This window comes from Bufo gargarizans, chromosome 1, assembly GCF_014858855.1.
Source record: "Bufo gargarizans isolate SCDJY-AF-19 chromosome 1, ASM1485885v1, whole genome shotgun sequence".
NCBI classification, from domain to species: Eukaryota; Metazoa; Chordata; class Amphibia; order Anura; family Bufonidae; genus Bufo; species Bufo gargarizans.
The window spans coordinates 308,236,979-308,258,954 of record NC_058080.1 but is presented as its reverse complement, the minus strand read 5'-3'; the positions used below and the strand labels follow the sequence as shown (position 1 = coordinate 308,258,954).

The following is a 21,976-nucleotide window of genomic DNA, read 5'->3' as shown; positions in this document are numbered from 1 at the left end:
CTGTTCATGCAGTGTAATGTATTTTATTGTCAGTGTTCTATTTACATCGACCAGAAGGCTGTACCAGAGAGGTGCAGCCTGCTGAGACTTGCTGGAGGCCTGCATGAACAAACATCTGAACCCTGCATTCTCATTCATTAGGTGCCAATTGTAGACAGAGGGAGCCCACACCCTCTGTAACTGCTTACAAGGCAATAGTTTCTGCGTCATCTAAGGGGTTAAAAGGACCTGATAGGGGCTTCAGTCGGTTCAAGCTTCTAGCAGAACTGCGGCTCTCGTGGGAGAGCCAAGCCCCTCTCCACTGCAAGGTAGACCCATGCATGCAGTGCTTAGACCGGACTGCAATAAAAAGTTGGCAGACCACCATAAAAAGGCATATGAGTGGTCACTAAAAGGTGTGCCCCAATAATTTTCTCCCATAAAGTTAATATATTTATATAAATATATTGTAAATAATATCTCCTCTAAGACATCTTTTTTCCAAGCTGAACAGGTCCGCTTTTCAAGTGAGATTTCCCATTCCAATTAGATAGTAGATCTTGAATTTTGAATTGATGCCAGTATTAAAAAATCATAACATTTTGGAGCAAAAATAATAAGTAATAAATATTATAAATCAAATCTAAATACAGGAAAGCACTTTAAGATTCAATTTAGTTTGCTTTAACTTCAATAAAGCATGTCAGTTCCTTGGACTTTCACATCCCGTTGGAAGTAAAGCTTCCAAGTTGCAACTTGCCTGGTTGTGCTGATTGAATATTTCTGTTGTAAAGAAAAACATGACCTTTGTGGTTATTAAAGTGAAGATTCTAAACAGCACTGAGCAATGTAATGAAGTTGGAGGATGGGAGAATTCTGTGTTTCAATGTCGCTATGAATAATGCTTTATAATAAAATATATTATCCAGTGTTGACTGAGTTTACTTTATTGCTGATCTTTATTTTTCTTGCTAATAAAAAGGCACGATCAATATAAAATGCTAATATTTTATATAATTCTAATTAGGGATGAGCGAACTCGAACTGTATAGTTCGGGTTCGTACCGAATTTTGGGGTGTCCGTGACACGGACCCGAACCCGGACATTTTCGTAAAAGTCCGGGTTCGGGTTCGGTGTTCGTCGCTTTCTTGGCGCTTTTGTGACGCTTTCTTGGCGCTTTTTGAAAGGCTGCAAAGCAGCCAATCAACAAGCGTCATACTACTTGCCCCAAGAGGCCGTCACAGCCATGCCTACTATTGGCATGGCTGTGATTGGCCAGAGCACCATGTGACCCAGCCTCTATTTAAGCTGGAGTCACATAGCGCCGCCCGTCACTCTGCTCTGATTAGCGTAGGGAGAGGTTGCGGATGCGACAGTAGGGCGAGATTAGGCAGATTAACTCCTCCAAAGGACTTCACTTGATTAATCGATCGATCTGCAGCTGTGCATCATTGAGCTGCTGAAATTCAAATGCTCACTCACTGTTTTTAGGCTGCCCAGACCGTTTGTCAGTCACTTTTTTCTGGGGTGATCGGCGGCCATTTTGTGTCTTGTGCGGTGCTGCGACCAAGTGCATCCAAGCTGCGACCAAGTGCATTTAACCCTCAATGGTGTGGTTGTTTTTTGGCTAAAGCCTACATCAGGGTGAAGCTGTCACACCAAGTGCATTTAACCAGCAATAGTCTGTTCATTTTTTTGGCCATATACTAAATCAGGGGCAAGCTGCGCCTGTCACCAAGTGCATTTAACCCTCAATGGTGTGGTTGTTTTTTGGCTAAAGCCTACATCAGGGTGAAGCTGTCACACCAAGTGCATTTAACCAGCAATAGTCTGTTCATTTTTTGGCCATATACTACATCAGGGGCAAGCTGCGCCCGTCACCAAGTGCATTTAACCCTCAGTAGTGTGGTGCGTCAAGCTGTGACACCAAGTGCATTTAACCAGCAATAGTCTGTTCATTTTTTGGCCATATACTAAATCAGGGGCAAGCTGCGCCCGTCACCAAGTGCATTTAACCAGCAATAGTGTGGTTATTTTTTGGCCATATCCCAGTCTAATTCTGTCACTAAATCCATACCGGTCACCCAGCGCCTAAATACTAGGCCTCAAATTTATATCCCGCTAAATCTCTCGTTACCGCTGTCCTGTTGTGGCTGGGAAAGTTATTTAGTGTCCGTCAAAGCACATTTTTTGTTCTGGGTTGAAGTACAATTCCCAATTTAGCAATTTCATAATTTAGTGGTTCCTGCTATATCAGAGCTATTTGAAATCTATCCCTAAAAGGGTATATAATATTCAAGGTGCACATTGGGTCATTCAGAATAACTTCACACACACCCGCTACTGTGTATTTCCAAGTCTAATTCTGTCACTAAACCCATACCTGTCACCCAGCGCCTAAATACTAGGCCTCAAATTTATATCCTGCTAAATCTCTCGTTACCGCTGTCCTGCTGTGGCTGGGAAAGTTATTTAGTGTCCGTCAAAGCACATTTTTTGTTCTGGGTTGAAATACAATTCCCAATTTAGCAATTTCATAATTTAGTGGTTCCTGCTATATCAGAGCTATTTGAAATCTATCCCTAAAAGGGTATATAATATTCAAGGTGCACATTGGGTCATTCAGAATAACTTCACACACACCCGCTACTGTGTATTTCCAAGTCTAATTCTGTCACTAAACCCATACCTGTCACCCAGCGCCTAAATACTAGGCCTCAAATTTATATCCTGCTAAATCTCTCGTTACCGCTGTCCTGTTGTGGCTGGGAAAGTTATTTAGTGTCCGTCAAAGCACATTTTTTGTTCTGGGTTGAAATACAATTCCCAATTTAGCAATTTCATAATTTAGTGGTTTCTGCTATATCAGAGCTATTTGAAATCTATCCCTAAAAGGGTATATAATATTCAAGGTGCACATTGGGTCATTCAGAATAACTTCACACACACCCGCTACTGTGTATTTCTAAGTCTAATTCTGTCACTAAACCCATACCTGTCACCCAGCGCCTAAATACTAGGCCTCAAATTTATATCCTGCTAAATCTCTCGTTAACGCTGTCCTGTTGTGGCTGGGAAAGTTATTTAGTGTCCGTCAAAGCACATTTTTTGTTCTGGGTTTAAATACAATTCCCAATTTAACAATTTCATAATTTAGTGGTTTCTGCTATATCAGAGCTATTTGAAATCTATCCCTAAAAGGGTATATAATATTCAAGGTGCACATTGGGTCATTCAGAATAACTTCACACACACACGCTTCTGTGCATTTCCAAGTCTAATTCTGTCACTAAATCCATACCGGTCACCCAGCGCCTAAATACTAGGCCTCAAATTTATATCCCGCTGAATTTGAATACAATACATTGGGCCAAATAATATATTTGTTGTTGTGGTGAACCATAACAATGAGAAAAACATCTAGTAAGGGACGCGGACGTGGACATGGTCGTGGTGGTGTTAGTGGACCCTCTGGTGCTGGGAGAGGACGTGGCCGTTCTGCCACATCCACACGTCCTAGTGTACCAACTACCTCAGGTCCCAGTAGCCGCCAGAATTTACAGCGATATATGGTGGGGCCCAATGCCGTTCTAAGGATGGTAAGGCCTGAGCAGGTACAGGCATTAGTCAATTGGGTGGCCGACAGTGGATCCAGCACGTTCACATTATCTCCCACCCAGTCTTCTGCAGAAAGCGCACAGATGGCGCCTGAAAACCAACCCCATCAGTCTGTCACATCACCCCCATGCATACCAGGGAAACTGTCTCAGCCTCAAGTTATGCAGCAGTCTCTTATGCTGTTTGAAGACTCCGCTGGCAGGGTTTCCCAAGGGCATCCACCTAGCCCTTCCCCAGCGGTGAAAGACATAGAATGCACTGACGCACAACCACTTATGTTTCCTGATGATGAGGACATGGGAATACCACCTCAGCATGTCTCTGATGATGACGAAACACAGGTGCCAACTGCTGCGTCTTTCTGCAGTGTGCAGACTGAACAGGAGGTCAGGGATCAAGACTGGGTGGAAGACGATGCAGGGGACGATGAGGTCCTAGACCCCACATGGAATGAAGGTCGTGCCACTGACTTTCACAGTTCGGAGGAAGAGGCAGTGGTGAGACCGAGCCAACAGCGTAGCAAAAGAGGGAGCAGTGGGCAAAAGCAGAACACCCGCCGCCAAGAGACTCCGCCTGCTACTGACCGCCGCCATCTGGGACCGAGCACCCCAAAGGCAGCTTCAAGGAGTTCCCTGGCATGGCACTTCTTCAAACAATGTGCTGACGACAAGACCCGAGTGGTTTGCACGCTGTGCCATCAGAGCCTGAAGCGAGGCATTAACGTTCTGAACCTGAGCACAACCTGCATGACCAGGCACCTGCATGCAAAGCATGAACTGCAGTGGAGTAAACACCTTAAAACCAAGGAAGTCACTCAGGCTCCCCCTGCTACCTCTTCTGCTGCTGCCGCCTCGGCCTATTCTGCTGCTGCCGCCTCGGCCTCTTCCTCCGCCTCTGGAGGAACGTTGGCACCTGCCGCCCAGCAAACAGGGGATGTACCACCAACACCACCACCACCACCTCCGTCACCAAGCGTCTCAACCATGTCACACGCCAGCGTTCAGCTCTCCATCTCACAAACATTTGATAGAAAGCGTAAATTCCCACCTAGCCACCCTCGATCCCTGGCCCTGAATGCCAGCATTTCTAAACTACTGGCCTATGAAATGCTGTCATTTAGGCTGGTGGACACAGACAGCTTCAAACAGCTCATGTCGCTTGCTGTCCCACAGTATGTTGTTCCCAGCCGGCACTACTTCTCCAAGAGAGCCGTGCCTTCCCTGCACAACCAAGTATCCGATAAAATCAAGTGTGCACTGCGCAACGCCATCTGTAGCAAGGTCCACCTAACCACAGATACGTGGACCAGTAAGCACGGCCAGGGACGCTATATCTCCCTAACTGCACACTGGGTAAATGTAGTGGCAGCTGGGCCCCAGGCGGAGAGCTGTTTGGCGCACGTCCTTCCGCCGCCAAGGATCGCAGGGCAACATTCTTTGCCTCCTATTGCCACCTCCTCCTTCTCGGCTTCCTCCTCCTCTTCTTCCACCTGCTCATCCAGTCAGCCACACACCTTCACCACCAACTTCAGCACAGCCCGGGGTAAACGTCAGCAGGCCATTCTGAAACTCATATGTTTGGGGGACAGGCCCCACACCGCACAGGAGTTGTGGCGGGGTATTGAACAACAGACCGACGAGTGGTTGCTGCCGGTGAGCCTCAAGCCCGGCCTGGTGGTGTGTGATAATGGGCGAAATCTCGTTGCAGCTCTGGGACTAGCCAATTTGACGCACATCCCTTGCTTGGCGCATGTGCTGAATTTGGTGGTGCAGAAGTTCATTCACAACTACCCCGACATGTCAGAGCTGCTGCATAAAGTGCGGGCCGTCTGTTCGCGCTTCCGGCGTTCACATCCTGCTGCTGCTCGCCTGTCTGCGCTACAGCGTAACTTCGGCCTTCCCGCTCACCGCCTCATATGCGACGTGCCCACCAGGTGGAACTCCACCTTGCACATGCTGGACAGACTGTGCGAGCAGCAGCAGGCCATAGTGGAGTTTCAGCTGCAGCACGCACGGGTCAGTCGCACTACAGAACAGCACCACTTCACCACCAATGACTGGGCCTCCATGCGAGACCTGTGTGCCCTGTTGCGCTGTTTCGAGTACTCCACCAACATGGCCAGTGGCGATGACACCGTTATCAGCGTTACAATACCACTTCTATGTCTCCTTGAGAAAACACTTAGGGCGATGATGGAAGAGGAGGTGGCCCAGGAGGAGGAGGAGGAGGAGGAGGAAGAGGGGTCATTTTTAGCACTTTCAGGCCAGTCTCTTCGAAGTGACTCAGAGGGAGGTTTTTGGCAACAGCAGAGGCCAGGTACAAATGTGGCCAGCCAGGGCCCACTACTGGAGGACGAGGAGGACAAGGATGAGGAGGAGGTGGAGGAGGATGAGGATGAAGCATGGTCACAGCGGGGTGGCACCCAACGCAGCTCGGGTCCATCACTGGTGCGTGGCTGGGGGGAAAGGCAGGACGATGACGATACGCCTCCCACAGAGGACAGCTTGTCCTTACCCCTGGGCAGCCTGGCACACATGAGCGACTACATGCTGCAGTGCCTGCGCAACGACAGCAGAGTTGCCCACATTTTAACCTGTGCGGACTACTGGGTTGCCACCCTGCTGGATCCACGCTACAAAGACAATGTGCCCACCTTACTTCCTGCACTGGAGCGTGATAGGAAGATGCGCGAGTACAAGCGCACGTTGGTAGACGCGCTACTGAGAGCATTCCCAAATGTCACAGGGGAACAAGTGGAAGCCCAAGGCCAAGGCAGAGGAGGAGCAAGAGGTCGCCAAGGCAGCTGTGTCACGGCCAGCTCCTCTGAGGGCAGGGTTAGCATGGCAGAGATGTGGAAAACTTTTGTCAACACGCCACAGCTAACTGCACCACCACCTGATACGCAACGTGTTAGCAGGAGGCAACATTTCACTAACATGGTGGAACAGTACGTGTGCACACCCCTCCACGTACTGACTGATGGTTCGGCCCCATTCAACTTCTGGGTCTCTAAATTGTCCACGTGGCCAGAGCTAGCCTTTTATGCCTTGGAGGTGCTGGCCTGCCCGGCAGCCAGCGTTTTGTCTGAACGTGTATTCAGCACGGCAGGGGGCGTCATTACAGACAAACGCAGCCGCCTGTCTACAGCCAATGTGGACAAGCTGACGTTCATAAAAATGAACCAGGCATGGATCCCACAGGACCTGTCCGTCCCTTGTCCAGATTAGACATTAACTACCTCCCCATAACCATATATTATTGGACTCCAGGGCACTTCCTCATTCAATCCTATTTTTATTTTCATTTTACCATTATATTGCGAGGCTACCCAAAGTTGAATGAACCTCTCCTCTGCCTGTGTGCTAGGCCTAAATATATGCCAATGGACTGTTGCAGTGGTGGCTGACATGAAGCCTGATTCTCTGCTATGACATGCAGACTAATTCTCTGCTGACATGAAGCCAGATTGTCTGTTACGGGACCTCTCTCCTCTGCCTGGGTGCTGGGCCTAAATTTATGACAATGGACTGTTGCAGTGGTGGCTGACGTGAAGCCTGATTCTCTGCTATGACATGCAGACTGATTCTCTGCTGACATGAAGCCAGATTGTCTGTTACGGGACCTCTCTGCTCTGCCTGTGTGCTAGGCCTAAATATATGCCAATGGACTGTTGCAGTGGTGGGTGACGTGAAGCCTCATTCTCTGCTATGACATGCAGACTGATTCTCTGCTGACATGAAGCCAGATCGTCTGTTACGGGACCTCTCTGCTCTGCCTGTGTGCTAGGCCTAAATATATGCCAATGGACTGTTGCAGTGGTGGGTGACGTGAAGCCTCATTCTCTGCTATGACATGCAGACTGATTCTCTGCTGACATGAAGCCAGATTGTCTGTTACGGGACCTCTCTGCTCTGCCTGTGTGCTAGGCCTAAATATATGCCAATGGACTGTTGCAGTGGTGGGTGACGTGAAGCCTCATTCTCTGCTATGACATGCAGACTGATTCTCTGCTGACATGAAGCCAGATCGTCTGTTACGGGACCTCTCTGCTCTGCCTGTGTGCTAGGCCTAAATATATGCCAATGGACTGTTGCAGTGGTGGGTGACGTGAAGCCTCATTCTCTGCTATGACATGCAGACTGATTCTCTGCTGACATGAAGCCAGATTGTCTGTTACGGGACCTCTCTGCTCTGCCTGTGTGCTAGGCCTAAATATATGCCAATGGACTGTTGCAGTGGTGGGTGACGTGAAGCCTCATTCTCTGCTATGACATGCAGACTGATTCTCTGCTGTCATGAAGCCAGATTGTCTGTTACGGGACCTCTCTGCTCTGCCTGTGTGCTAGGCCTAAATATATGCCAATGGACTGTTGCAGTGGTGGGTGACGTGAAGCCTCATTCTCTGCTATGACATGCAGACTGATTCTCTGCTGACATGAAGCCAGATCGTCTGTTACGGGACCTCTCTGCTCTGCCTGTGTGCTAGGCCTAAATATATGCCAATGGACTGTTGCAGTGGTGGGTGACGTGAAGCCTCATTCTCTGCTATGACATGCAGACTGATTCTCTGCTGACATGAAGCCAGATTGTCTGTTACGGGACCTCTCTGCTCTGCCTGTGTGCTAGGCCTAAATATATGCCAATGGACTGTTGCAGTGGTGGGTGACGTGAAGCCTCATTCTCTGCTATGACATGCAGACTGATTCTCTGCTGACATGAAGCCAGATCCTCTGTTACGGGACCTCTCTCCTCTGCCTGGGTGCTGGGCCTAAATTTATGACAATGGACTGTTGCAGTGGTGGCTGACGTGAAGCCTGATTCTCTGCTATGACATGCAGACTGATTCTCTGCTGACATGAAGCCAGATCCTCTGTTACGGGACCTCTCTCCTCTGCCTGGGTGCTGGGCCTAAATTTATGAAAATGGACTCTTACAGTGGTGGGTGACGTGAAGCCTGATTCTCTGCTATGACATGAAGACTGATTCTCTGCTGACATGAAGCCAGATTGTCTGTTACGGGACCTCTCTCCTCTGCCTGGGTGCCGGGGCCTAAATATCTGAGAATGGACTGTTCCAGTGGTGGGTGACGGGAAGCCAGATTCTCTGCTATGGAACCTCTCTCCAATTGATTTTGGTTAATTTTTATTTATTTAATTTTTATTTTAATTAATTTCCCTATCCACATTTGTTTGCAGGGGATTTACCTACATGTTGCTGCCTTTTGCAGCCCTCTAGCCCTTTCCTGGGCTGTTTTACAGCCGTTTTAGTGCCGAAAAGTTCGGGTCCCCATTGACTTCAATGGGGTTCGGGTTCGGGACGAAGTTCGGATCGGGTTCGGATCCCGAACCCGAACATTTCCGGGATGTTCGGCCGAACTTCTCGAACCCGAACATCCAGGTGTTCGCTCAACTCTAATTCTAATAAAAAGGTGACAGGACTGTGTCAGTTTCGATAAAATAGTACATTTTTGGAGAAAGGGCAATTTAGGCAATACACAATGTCACTGAATTAAAATAAAAATATTTTATTGATAGTTGAGATATAAAACACAATGCTTTATTAAAAACTATGTACAGAGCTAAACTTGATGGTTAGCGCGTTAAGTAAAGAATGGCAAGAAAAAGATAAGTAACTTTTCAATGGATTTCAATGGCATTTGTCACAAGATAACCAAGATAACACTTACCCCAAAACTGCAAGGCCTCTTTGTTTGTGTCTACACAGTCCCTTTCACAATAATGGCATAATAAGGATTATGTTCAATACCCAACAATTTTCCAGATAGGACGATTCGTTTTAGACAAACGTATGTACAAGGACAGGAATTGTGATGACAAATATAGGAACCAAATATCACATATATTTCATTGGCCATTAGATAAGGAAATCTCCAGAATCCTAATGCATTTCCCCAATGCTATTGGTTCAACAAGAGATAAACAAAAAGATGAAATGGCCAAATATAACACCGCTATTCACAGGATGGATAAAGCTTAATGTTGCAGAAGCAACCACCTCTGTATAGACCCAGAGCAAGGGTATACTGTACATGCATATATAGAATACATGTCTTCAAATATTCCACATAATAGTGCATGATTCCAAAAAGACTTCAATAAGTCAACATTCGGTAGTACACATAAACATAGAGGGTAAAGCGGTAAGATTCTGCTGCAGGTGCCACACTGGATGATATCTGATATAGATAAATAGTAAGTATTACCCAGGAGGGAAAATTGAAAACTATCTTTTTCTCTCCTAAAAGATATGTTGTGATGAAAATCGTATCATTTGGTATGCCCTTGCAGGAAAAAAGCTCCCAACACCACGTGTACCAGACGAAGGATGATAAAAATTAGGAAAGATAGGTCCTTTGAAGCGTGCAAGATTGAGTGAGTGGAGATAGGTAAACCCCTTGCAGTTGTACCTGCATTACACTCTGGGATACTGTATATGGGGCAATCATCATTTTCTTAATATGTAAACGTTAAAAATTAAAGGCAAACTTAAGTATGACATGTAACTTATTAAAGGCAAATTACAGTGTTTTTTTATGTGACCCCCTATCACATCCCGTGTGCCACCTCCAACCTATGAGTACCACTGAAGTCCATCTAGCCCACAGCTTTTATATTTTATGGTACTCGAAATAGATATGTGCTAGGTCTCTATGGCAATAAACTGTAATATATACATTTTTATATTCTGTATATTCCCATGCCATCAGTGCCGTGGTCTTCTTAATTGGACAAAAAATAAATTGATAAAGTCACTTGCTGGATGTAGTCATCACAGTTAGTTGCAGCAGTCAGTAATTGACTGCTGTGATCAGGTATGACACATAATTGTACTACTCAGGTAACCAAAACCCGGTAGATGATCATAGCACTAAGTTAGTAGGTGTATTACCTATACAGTGTTTTATTTTTTTTTATACATACTAAGTTAAATTATTATTTTACTAAGAAGCTGAAAACACCCATTAATGAATACTGACAAGAAGCTATCATTATATTCAAGAACACATATATATTTTAAGTATACCGTATATACTCGAGTATAAGCCGACCCGAATATAAGCCGAGGCCCCTAATTTTACCCCCAAAAAATGGGAAAAATTATTGACTCGAGTATAAGACTAGGTTGGGAAATGCAGCAGCTACTGGTAAATTTCCTAACAGGATAAAAAAAAGAGACTTTGAAAAAGAATGCCAACTATGTTTGCATAGAGCAGCCTGTGTTGGGGCTCATACTATACACGCAGTGTTACTGCATGCGCTGCATTACGGCCGGCGTGCAGGAGAAAAGAAGAGCGGTGATATCAACAGTCATTGGACCACCCACAGAGGCTGCAGAGGATGAGTGGGAGAGACTCCCATCAACTGGGCATTTTTTTATTTATTTTTTAATTTATATTTATCAGGTTGTTTATTTATTTATTTTTTGTTCCCCCCCTCCCTACTTCATACTTGGCCAGGGGGAGGGGGGGATGTCCAGGGGGAGGGGAGGCTGTGCAGGGGCCGGTACTTACTGCCGGTGTAAATCTCGCAGTCTGCTCCCAGTGTAAATCTCGCAGCCCGCGTGTCTCGCAAGATTTACACTGGGAGCTTAACAGAGGTGCCGCGCGGATGTGCTGGGAGCTGACCGGAGCAGCTGTAAAGGTAAGTAACAGCTTCTCCGGCCCCCAACATGTCATGGTCTGTATTATGGCAATGTAAATTGCCATAATACAGACCTAGACTCGAGTATAAGACGAGGGGGCTTTTTGAGCACAAAAATATGCGCCAAAAAACTCGTCTTATAATCGAGTATATACGGTAATTACAGAACAAAAAATAGTGTTATAGTGGCTACAATAAAAAAGCTAAATAAAACAACACAATCATTGTTTTAAAATGCCTTTAATTATATGTATTTAATAATGTGAAATGAACCTGGTGAAACTAAAACTGTGGATCTGAAGACACAAGTTTGAACTCTTCTGCAGATGTTTGCATTCATTTCTTTTTCAATGGAGTGAAGTCCTAGGGTAATGAACAATAACTCACTATTTTTCCAAACTTTGAAAACGTATTTTAACACCTGTACATAGCATAGGAAGTGTTTAAAGGTATCGATAGCTTTGTCTAACTGCTTGGCTTTGCATGTACAAATGGCAAACCAGCCATGACTTGCTGGGATATAATGGTGTTGCAACATATAATTTTGACCTAAGTAAACTTTTCTATTAAATCATGCATTTAAATTTCATCTCACTTTCAAGAACCAGTTTTTTTGGGCTTAGACTTTTTTTTTTAGAAAAAGTGGGGTTGTATTACAAAGGTTGTGTGTTACCTTGTTTTGTAGCCGGAATAACAAGTAACTTGATCAGTTACCGACTTCCTGTTTCCATTCATCTTTTATTCCCTAATGTACATTGTCACGTAGTAATGTCTGTTTTTTTACAGGATGACATGGAGGTTTGTTATTATTCACTTAGTTTCCTTCTCATAACTTGTTTTTATTTCCCCATAAAATCATTAAATATCAGTAAAGATACTTTGAATGAATTAAGACCAATTTAGAAAACTGTTTTCATTTGAAGAGAATAGTGTGATGACTATAACCCTTGGAATGGATATTGCTAATGTTTGCTACTCATACAAAAGGAATAGATTCTATTGCAGTTTGCGTGTACTGTAACTTTCTTGTTTCTAGCCTTTTCTGTAAGTTGATGTAAGGTTATGCCCAGTGGATACTGTGGTCTCAGGAGCTGTGCCTATGCTATCAGCAGCAGGTTCCATCTGTAATATACAGGTATATCCTGCTACGTCGTCTGGGATTAGTTACTAGTGTTGAGCGAATTCACAGCGAAGCCGAATTTCCTCGTGTTTCGTGGTAGTGAATCAATTTAACCTGAAATCGTGTAACAAACAGAAAAAGCATACTTACAGTACATGATCCAGTTGCTCATGATGGGCTGCCGCCTCCATCTTGCTTGAAGATCCCGTGTGCGGTTACGTACGACATCACTACGCCGGTGGGCGTGATAAATCACAGGCCGCACAAGATTTTAGGCAAGATCTTCAAGCAAGATGGCAGCTGGCCCATCGCGGGCAAATGGATCAGGTAAGAATAATTCATTGTAACCACTAGTTACAAACAATTGTCCTTCATGACGAAGTGATTCGTCATGAAGCAAATTTTTTTGTCAAATTTGGCGAAGCAGCCAAATTGAACTTTTGAATAATTCGCTCATCACTAATTTTTATGTTGAGTATTTTAGGCTGATCTGCATTGGAGGCCCCATTAGGAACCTCTGTCACAGAATCAGTAAAAAATATAGGTCACTAATCTATAGGTCACTAATATTAATGTACTGTTTGTTTCGTTCATGAAATGAATGATATGAGCTATGTGAAAATTGCAATAAGATATAATAAATCCTATAATATTGTTTGATTTACCTGGTTCAAAGATACATAACCTACACAGTCAAATTAATAAAATATCCTACTTTTTATGCATATACACAATAATTGCGATGACAGTAAAGAAAACAAAGTAGTATAGTTTATAAGGCTGAAAAAATATGTCAATTCAATTCAGCCTATTGTACTGCAGATTTGACCGAAAGAACGGCAAAAAAAAGCCCTTGAAGTAGAAGTACCATATTTTTCACCCTATAAGATGCACCAGGCCCATAAGACACACCTAGGTTTTTGAGGAGGAAAATAAGAAAAAAATAATTTTTGAACCAAAAGGTGTGCTTTTGGTGGGATTTGAACTAATGGTAGCCTGTGAATGACACTATTATGGGGGTCTGTGGATGGCACTATTATGGGGTCTGTGGATGGCACTGTTATGGGGGTCTGTGGATGGCACTGTTATGGGGGTCTGTGGATGGAACTGTTATGGGGGGATCTGTGGATGACAGATATATAGCATCTTATGCTATTTGACATCCACACAAACACCCCATAACAGTGTCAGCCACTGTTAATGACCCCAAATACAGGGGCTGGGGGCTGGCATCGACATTTGTTTTTAAATGTCAGCGGGGCCCCAGTACAGTCATTGTATTCCATTGCACCGGGCCCTGCTCACTGTACTAATGGTATCTGTAACTGCAGGCAATGGTTAACAATACATATGTACTTACAGCCCGTACTTACGATCATAGCAGGCTGGATGCTGGAGGCAGGAGGCTGGGCGGGCGGGCACTGGCAGCGTAACTTCCTACGTCACGAGCCTGCGCCGCCTGCTTCATTCATAAAGTGGGCGGAGGAGGCACATGACGTAGGAAGTTACGCTGCCAGTGCCCACCCGCCCAGCCTCCTGCCTCCTGCCTCCAACATCCAGCCTGCTATGATTGTAAGTACTGGCTGCTCAGTGCTGGATCAAACATATGTATAGCTAACCATTGCCTGCCTGCAGTTACAGATACCATTAGTTCAGTGAGCGGGGCCCGATGCAATAGAATACAGTGACTGCACCGGGCCCCGCTGCCATTATAAAACTAAAGGCCGGCCCCCAGCCCCTTCTCCCCCCTCGCTGATACACATGCTGGCCGCGCTGTGCAGCTTGCGGTCAGCGGTGTATCTGTGTAAAAATGGCAGCCTTTGCCTCATAAGACGCACTGCCATTTTCCTCCAACTTTTGGGGGGGGGAAAGTGCATCTTATAGGGCGAAAAATACGGTAATTTTCCTTATTTTAGGGAACAATTCTTCCCAAATACAAATCTGGTAATCAGAATAAATTTCAGGATCAACGACCCTTCTCCAGAAATTTAGTAACTATAACCCCTAATATTATTACACTCCAGAAATACACCCAAGCCCCTCTTGAACTCTTTTAGTGAACTCACCATCACCACCTCCTCAGGCGGAGAGTTTCATAGTCTCACTGCTCTTACCGTAAAGAATCCTCTTCTATGTTTGTGTACAAACCTTCTTTCCTCTAGATGCAGAGGATGTCCCCTCGTCACAGCCACAGTCCTGGGGATAAATAGATGATGGGATAGATCTCTGTACTGACCCCTGATATATTTATACATAGTAATTCAATCTCCCCTCAGTTGTCTTTTTTCTGAAGTTAATAACCCTCATTTTGATAATATTTCAGGGTACTGTAGTCCATCCATTCCGGTTATTACTTTAGTTGCCCTCCTCTAAACCTTCTCCAGCTCTGCTATGTCTGCCTTGTTCACAGGAGCCCAGAATTGTACACAGTACTCCATGTGTGGCAGTGGCGTAGCATGGGTTGCCACTGCCAGTACCCGGGGCAAGCCAAGTATTGTGCCCCCCCCCCAAAAAAAAAAAAACTGTGACCACACCCCTTTTTTTTGCAGATAATGCAGTAGATGTCACCTGCAGTCCTACATAACACCACAGATAACACAATGATAACTCTCTGAGTACAGATAATGTAGTAGATGGGTGTGAGGCCCCAGAATTCAGAACACTCACAGTGTGACCTGAAGTCTGGGGCCGGACTTCGGCAGGGTGGGCCAAATTCTATATCCAACCTCCTGTACTGTGCATACATCGCTACAAAATATACAGTAGAATACAGCAACAGATACCTCTTACATCCAGTGACATCTCCTGTGATGTAGATTCTTTCCTCAGCGTCTTCATTCAGAGATAAGACCGCCACAACACCTTCTTTCAGCCGTGTCCCATCTCTGCAGAGTTTCACAGAAAAAAAAATTAGATTCCTAATTTTACTATCATCCTCCTCCTCCTCCTGATGCCTCAACACTGTGATCCTGCTACCCCCAATACTGTGGTAGAGCCAGACAGATAGTTTCCCATAATACCATGCTCCCAAACTGTCCTCAATGGTAATAGTGGTAATAGTGGTAAAATGTGTTTAGAATTTCCTTAGTATTGATAAGGTGATATAATTAGTATCAATGCATCAGTACTTACCACATTCATTCATTCTGTGGGATAGTCTTACATCATTACTGGTAGGTGGGTCCTGAGGATTGGCGTTGAGGAACACTACCCTACAGTACCTCCAACAGCATCCCCATTAATATGTGCTAAATAAAATGCCCCCATAGGGCCCTAGTAGAAATAAGGCCTCCTATAATGCCCCCAGCAGTAACAAGGCCCCTCTATTATTATTATTATGGCCCCTTTTGTATTACTATCATTATTATTATTATTATTATTATTATTATTACTATAATGACCCCTCTGTGTTATTATTATAGCCCCCTCTGTATTATTATAATGACCCCCTTTGTATTATTATTTTTTATTTTATTATTATGGCCCTCTCTGTATAATTATTATTATTATTGCCCCATTTGTGTTTGTGTTATTATTATTATGGACCCCTCTGTATTATTATTATTATTATGGCCCCCCTCTGTACTATTATTAGTATTATTATTATTATTATTATTATTATTATAATGGACCCCTCTGTAATATTATTAATAATAATAATAATAATACTGAGTGGGCCTTTATATATCACAATACTAATACAGAGGGGGCCATTATATATTATATATTATTATTATTATTATTATTATTATGCCCCCTCTGTGTTATTATGGCCCCCTCTGTACTATTATTATTATAATGGACCCCTCTATATTAGTATTGTGATATATAATGGCCCCCTCTTTAATAGTATTGTCATATACAATAGCCCAATTTTTTTCTACATAATTGCCTCCTTGGTATGCTTCCTCTTTTGTGGTTTTGATAATTCCATAGTAGTGACAGTGTAATGATTAGAGATGATTAGAGATGAGCGAATCGAATCTTACGAAGTGGAATTCGATCCAAATTTCATAAAAAATTAGATTTGCACCGAAGCTGAATTTCCTAGCGGTTCGTGGTAACGAATCAAATTTTTTCCTAAAATGGCTGCTGCACATGTGAGAACATGGATAAAGGAACTCTGGGAAGGCGGGATCACCCATAATGCCATGCATGCAGCCAATCGCCAGCCATCCAGCCCTGTGATGTCACAGCCCTATAAATAGCTTCAGCGATTTTCGAATCTGCCATTTACCAGTGTACTTAGTGCAGGAAGAGACGTCAGCAGGCGCTAGGGACAGTGTTAGAAAAAACTTAATTGTGCTAAAAAAACGATATACAAGTTCAGGGAGATATTATTCAAGGTGTAGGGAAAGGATAGGAAGGAATCATTCCACAGCATTTATGTTGAACAGGGTTCAGTTGGGGACATTACAGCCTGGGTAATAGGAACAATCCTGGGCACCCTGGGAACAATACTGGGCACCCAAATTGCCATTATACAGCTCTGTAATTCCAGCAAACCGTTCTTATTAGGGTGCAAGTGCTGTTTGAAACAGGCGTTAACAGGGTTTATTACAAGGAAATATTTATATGTCTTATTTGCCTTGTGCAGTGCAGTTATATGTTCTAAAGCATTTTTTGGCTTGTATTAGTGGGGGAAAAAGGGTTTATTTAGCCATTGTGTGGTGAAGTGCGAAAATGACAGCCCTTTTTGTAGTGTATTAGTGGCAAAAGTAAAATATATTTGGCATTCAGCTGTGCTGTTATATGTTCTAAAGCCTTTTGTGGCATGTATTAGTGGAAAAAGTAAAACATATTTGCCGTTCAGCGGTGCAATTATCTGTTCTAAAGCCTTTTGTGGCATGTAGTAGTGGCAAAAGTAAAATATATTTGCCTTTCAGTGGTGTAGTTATCTGTTCTAAAGCTTTTGTGTCGTGTATTCGTGGAAAAAGAATATATATTTGCTGGTCAGCAGTTTAGTTACATGTTTTAAAGCCTTTTGTGACGTGTATTAGTGGAAAAAATATATTCATTTGCCGTTCAGAGGTGCAGTTATCTGTTCTAAAGCCTTTTGTGGCATGTATTAGTGGCAAAATAAAAATATATTTGCTGTTCAGCGGTGCAGTTATCTGTTATAAAGCTTTTTGTAATGTGTATTAGTAGAAAATGAAAAAATATATTTGCCGTTCAGCGATGCAATTATATGTTCTAAAGCCTTTTGTGTCGTGCATAAGTGGAAATAAATAAGGGCCTATTTGACTTTCAGCGGTGCAGTTATATGTTCCTTTTTATAAAGCCCTTTTTGGTGTGTATTAGTGGCACAAAAAAGTATTTGCCGTTGTGTGGTGAAGTGAGAAAATTGCAACCTTTTTTGGCTTGCATTAGTGGTAAAAAAAAAGAGGGTTTATTAGCTGTTGTGTGCTGACGTGAGAAAATTACAGAGTTTTTAGGTGCTTTAATTTAATTTTTTTTATTTATTTTATCTAACAGTATGTCAGACAGAGAAGTGCCAGGTCCTGCACAGGGGAGTGGCAGAGGGCACAGGGGAGTGGCAGAGGCCTAAATGTTTCTGGCGCAGGCAGAGGTCGCAGCAGAGTAAGGGGGCGTGGCAGCAGGGGTCGCAGCGGGAGGCTGGTGTCTAGCGGTCGTGTCTTGATCAGCAACCCAGAGGTTCTTGAATGGTTGATTCGGTCATCTCTGTTTTGGATCCACTGCTGTTTTTTTGGGGCATTAGCAATACTGATGGATTACTGACCAAATGCTGACCGAGTGAAGGCGGATGTTTAACTGACAGGATCTGTTTTTTGGGGGTTATTATTCCGACGGATCAGAGGTAGGGCAAACCTGTGACGTCAACACAAACTTACTGCTGACACCCTCTCCACTTTGTCTAGGGGCTCTACTTGTATAAGTGTTTAATAGAACAGGTTCTGTAGACATCTATGTGGAATCAGCTGACGACGGTGTAAAAGGAGTGCGCTTCTTGGCACTAACATTGACCTGTAAGGCTGAGTTCATACTTAAGTTATTTGGACAGTTTTGGCCCGTGACTGCCCAAATTATTGAAGTGTGCAGTGATTCTAAGAGCGACACCTGTTATTTGCATGTCATACGGACTCATAGTATAATTTCACTACCATAGCAGACTCCCTATGCGTGTAACTGCAAGTCACAGTGTTCTACATCACTATAAACGCTCTATGCAGCCAGGAAATAGCCGCTTTTAAATGAAATTCATCACAAATAAATTCGGATCGAACCACATTTTTTTCCCAAAATTTCGGCGAACCGGCGAATTGAATTTTTTTTAAATTCACTCATCTCTAGTAATGATTGTGAAGAAGATATATTTAGTTAGGTAAATTGAATTACTAGGTAGAAAGTCAGTTTTTATCATTAGCAACAATAGGGGAATTTAGTGTACTCTGTGTCTTATAGTTAGGGCAAACAGTTAGAGATACTTCGTTTGTTGCACGGAAGAAGATAGGATTCCTGATATTTTAAAGAGACAGTACTTTTTTCTATCCATTAACCAACATTTTGATTACAAAAACCAGTTGCAAAGCTTCTACATTGCAAAATTGATAAGTGTAAAAAAAGGCATATTTTCCAGCATCCCCACCATATATTTTGTTGCATAATGAAATGCACCTTTTTCTTTCTAAAAAACCTGTTGCAAAGCCTCTACAGTTTATAAATGAACAATATGCATATTTTATTGCATCAGTAGCCTTGTATAGTTTGGTCGCACTCAGGGGACGTTCAATTGCACCGTTTTCAGTTTCCCCAAAAAAAGATTTATAAGTGAGAATTGCTATAATTATATTTTAGTTCAGAACAAGCCACAGCTTTTTCTGATGCTACCGTGTGCGTATATATATATATATATATATATATATATACACATATATATACATATACTCAGGTACTCAGGTATTTTTCACCCATTAAGTGATAATCTTTTGGACCACTTGTTCAGAACCAGCTACTGTTTTTTCCAATTCCATTGTGTGTCTTTAAACAATGACAAGCATCTTATATTTTAAAAAGCATAAATCTGACAGCACAATTGGGGTAATTTCATTTATCAAAACTGGTGTAAAGAAAACTGGCTTAGTTGCCCATAGCAACCAATCAGATTCCACCTTTCATTTTCCAAAGGAGCCCTGATAATTTAAAGGTGGAGTCTGATTGGTTAATATGGGCAACCAAGCCAGTTTTTCTTTTTACCAGTTTTGATAAATCTCCCCCAATGTGTTTTTAAAAAGGCTGTTTGTTAATACCATCAACCATGCATTTACCCATAGCTTTATGTGTCAGTGTCTCTCTGCTGCAATTTCATTAAATAGCCTAAAAGGGAGATAGGGGAAGAGAGAGAGAAAAAAAAAAAAGGTCTTAGGAGACCTCACGTTGTCATACACCAATTTTCAGGCAATTTGAAGCATTTTCAATTCAGGTAGAATCAATTTGAACCTACCGTATATCAAATTTTCTGATTGAATAATTAGAATCAGATCCAAAATTAATTTGATGAAATTCACCCATCTCTATTAGCGAGTTCCTAACATTCAAAAGGCATGCATTTATATGTAGCATAATGGTATGTTTTTCATGATTTCGATTGCTTTTAAGATTGCTTGTCTTTCCTTTCTAATGATTAGCAGATGCCAAATGATCATTTTTATGCCATAATAAAATATTCCTTCTGGGGCAAATGAGGGAATTCTCGCTGATCCTACAATCACTGCACATGCTTACACAGTAATTGGGAACGTTTGCTATTTTTAAAAGATAATCTCCATATTTAAAAGACTCCTAAAGGAAGCTTGTGAAAATGATAAATGCAGTTAAGTCTGCAGGCATGATGTTATAGAGCAGGTAGGACTGAGCAGGTTGATATATAGTATTGTGGGAAAATATTTGGTAACACATATATTTAATCCTCTGCTCATTCTGGGTTTAGATGTCATGTGAATATGTGGTAGACAGCTATCTGTATATGCACACTAGACCACCCACATGATTTCTTAGCCAAGAATGAGCAGAGATTTAATAAATATTATAAATTAATAAATGATAAGTTTTACTGAACAATTTCCCACAAAAACGTTATATCAATCCGCTCAGCTCCCTCTGCTCTACAACATTGCACTGTGTTTGAATTGGGATAGGTCCCCTTTAATCCTTAAGAAGTGGAGGTGCCTACAGTAGATAGCCCATAAGGCTCTCTTACATGGAATGATGATCTTGATTGAACTTTAATTTAATCATTGCTGTATGTAAACATACTGGGTGAGATTTGTAAAGTAAAATTGGCTTAGTTGCCCATAGCAACCAATCAGATTCTACCTTTCATTTTGCTAAGGAGCTGTGAAAAATGAAGGTGGAATCTGATTGGTTGCTATTGGTAACTAAGCCAGTTCTACTTTATATTAGTTTGATAATTTCCCCCAGTGTGTTGAAAACAAAGAAATATAGAAATGTTTTAGCTCACCACAACCCTGTTGATTCAATGAACCTCTTGATGCATCAAGTGGTGGATGCATCAGTGGTGCATAGCTTCTCTGCCTCAGCTTTGTTTTTTTGCCTGTTTCTTAGACTTTGATAGTGTATTCTGATTTTGCCAGGTTTTGTCTCTCTGGTTTAGATTTTTTTCTGTTTGACTATTCTTTTACCTTATTAGCTTTAGGCCCCTTCACAGTCTTATCAGGGACCATCACCAAGTTGTGGGCTGCCATATAGGGCAGATTGTGCAAGTAGCTAGGGACAGTAGTGTGGGTAGTAGTAGAGCTTCTTTAGTAGGGTTGAGTGAACCCAAACTGTAAAGTTTGGGTTCGTACTGAACTTTACGGTGTTCGGCACCCGAACCCGAACATTTCAGTAAAAGTTCGGGTTCGGGGTTCGGGTAATATTAATATACCATCGGATCAGAGTTATCTCCAATCCGATGGTATATTTTAACTTGAAGCGTCCCCATCACCATGGGAACCCCTCTGTGTTAGAATATACCATCGGATTTGAGTTAGAGCGTGAAAACTCAGATCCAACAGTATATTCTAACACAGAGGCGTTCCCATAGTGATGGGGACACTTCAAGTTAGAACATACTGAGAACTGTGGACATAACTGCCCCCTGCTGCCTGGCAGCACCCGATCTCTTACAGAGGGCTGTGATCCGCACAATTAATCCCTCAGGTGCCGCACCTGAGGGGTAAATTGTGTGGATCACAGCCCCCTGTAAGAGATCAGGTGCTGCCAGGCAGCAGGGGGCCAGACCCCCCTCCCTCCTCAGTATTAAAATTATTGGTGGCCGGTGAGGCCCCCCCTCCCTCCCCAGTATTAAAATCATTGGTGGCCAGTGCGCCCCCCCTATTAAAATCATTGGTGGCTAGTGCGCCCACCCACCCCCTATTAAAATCATTGGTGTCCAGTGCGGCCTCCCCCCCTAATTAAAATCATTGGTTAGCAACCCCCCTCCCCCCATCATTGGTGGCAGCAGAGCGGCAGTTCCGATCGGAGTCCCAGTTTAATCGCTGGGGCTCCGATCAGTTACCATGGCAGCCAGGACGCTACTGCAGTCCTGGCTGCCATGGTTATTTAGCACTTTTAGTA

The 21,976-nt window shown here is 43.3% G+C and overlaps 1 protein-coding gene across 1 annotated transcript in view; it reads left to right on the top strand.

Annotated features, from left to right (window-relative positions):
- Window positions 1-21,976, top strand: part of NRG1 (neuregulin 1) — an 875,148-nt gene that overhangs the window by 302,222 nt on the left and 550,950 nt on the right. The window lies entirely within an intron of this gene.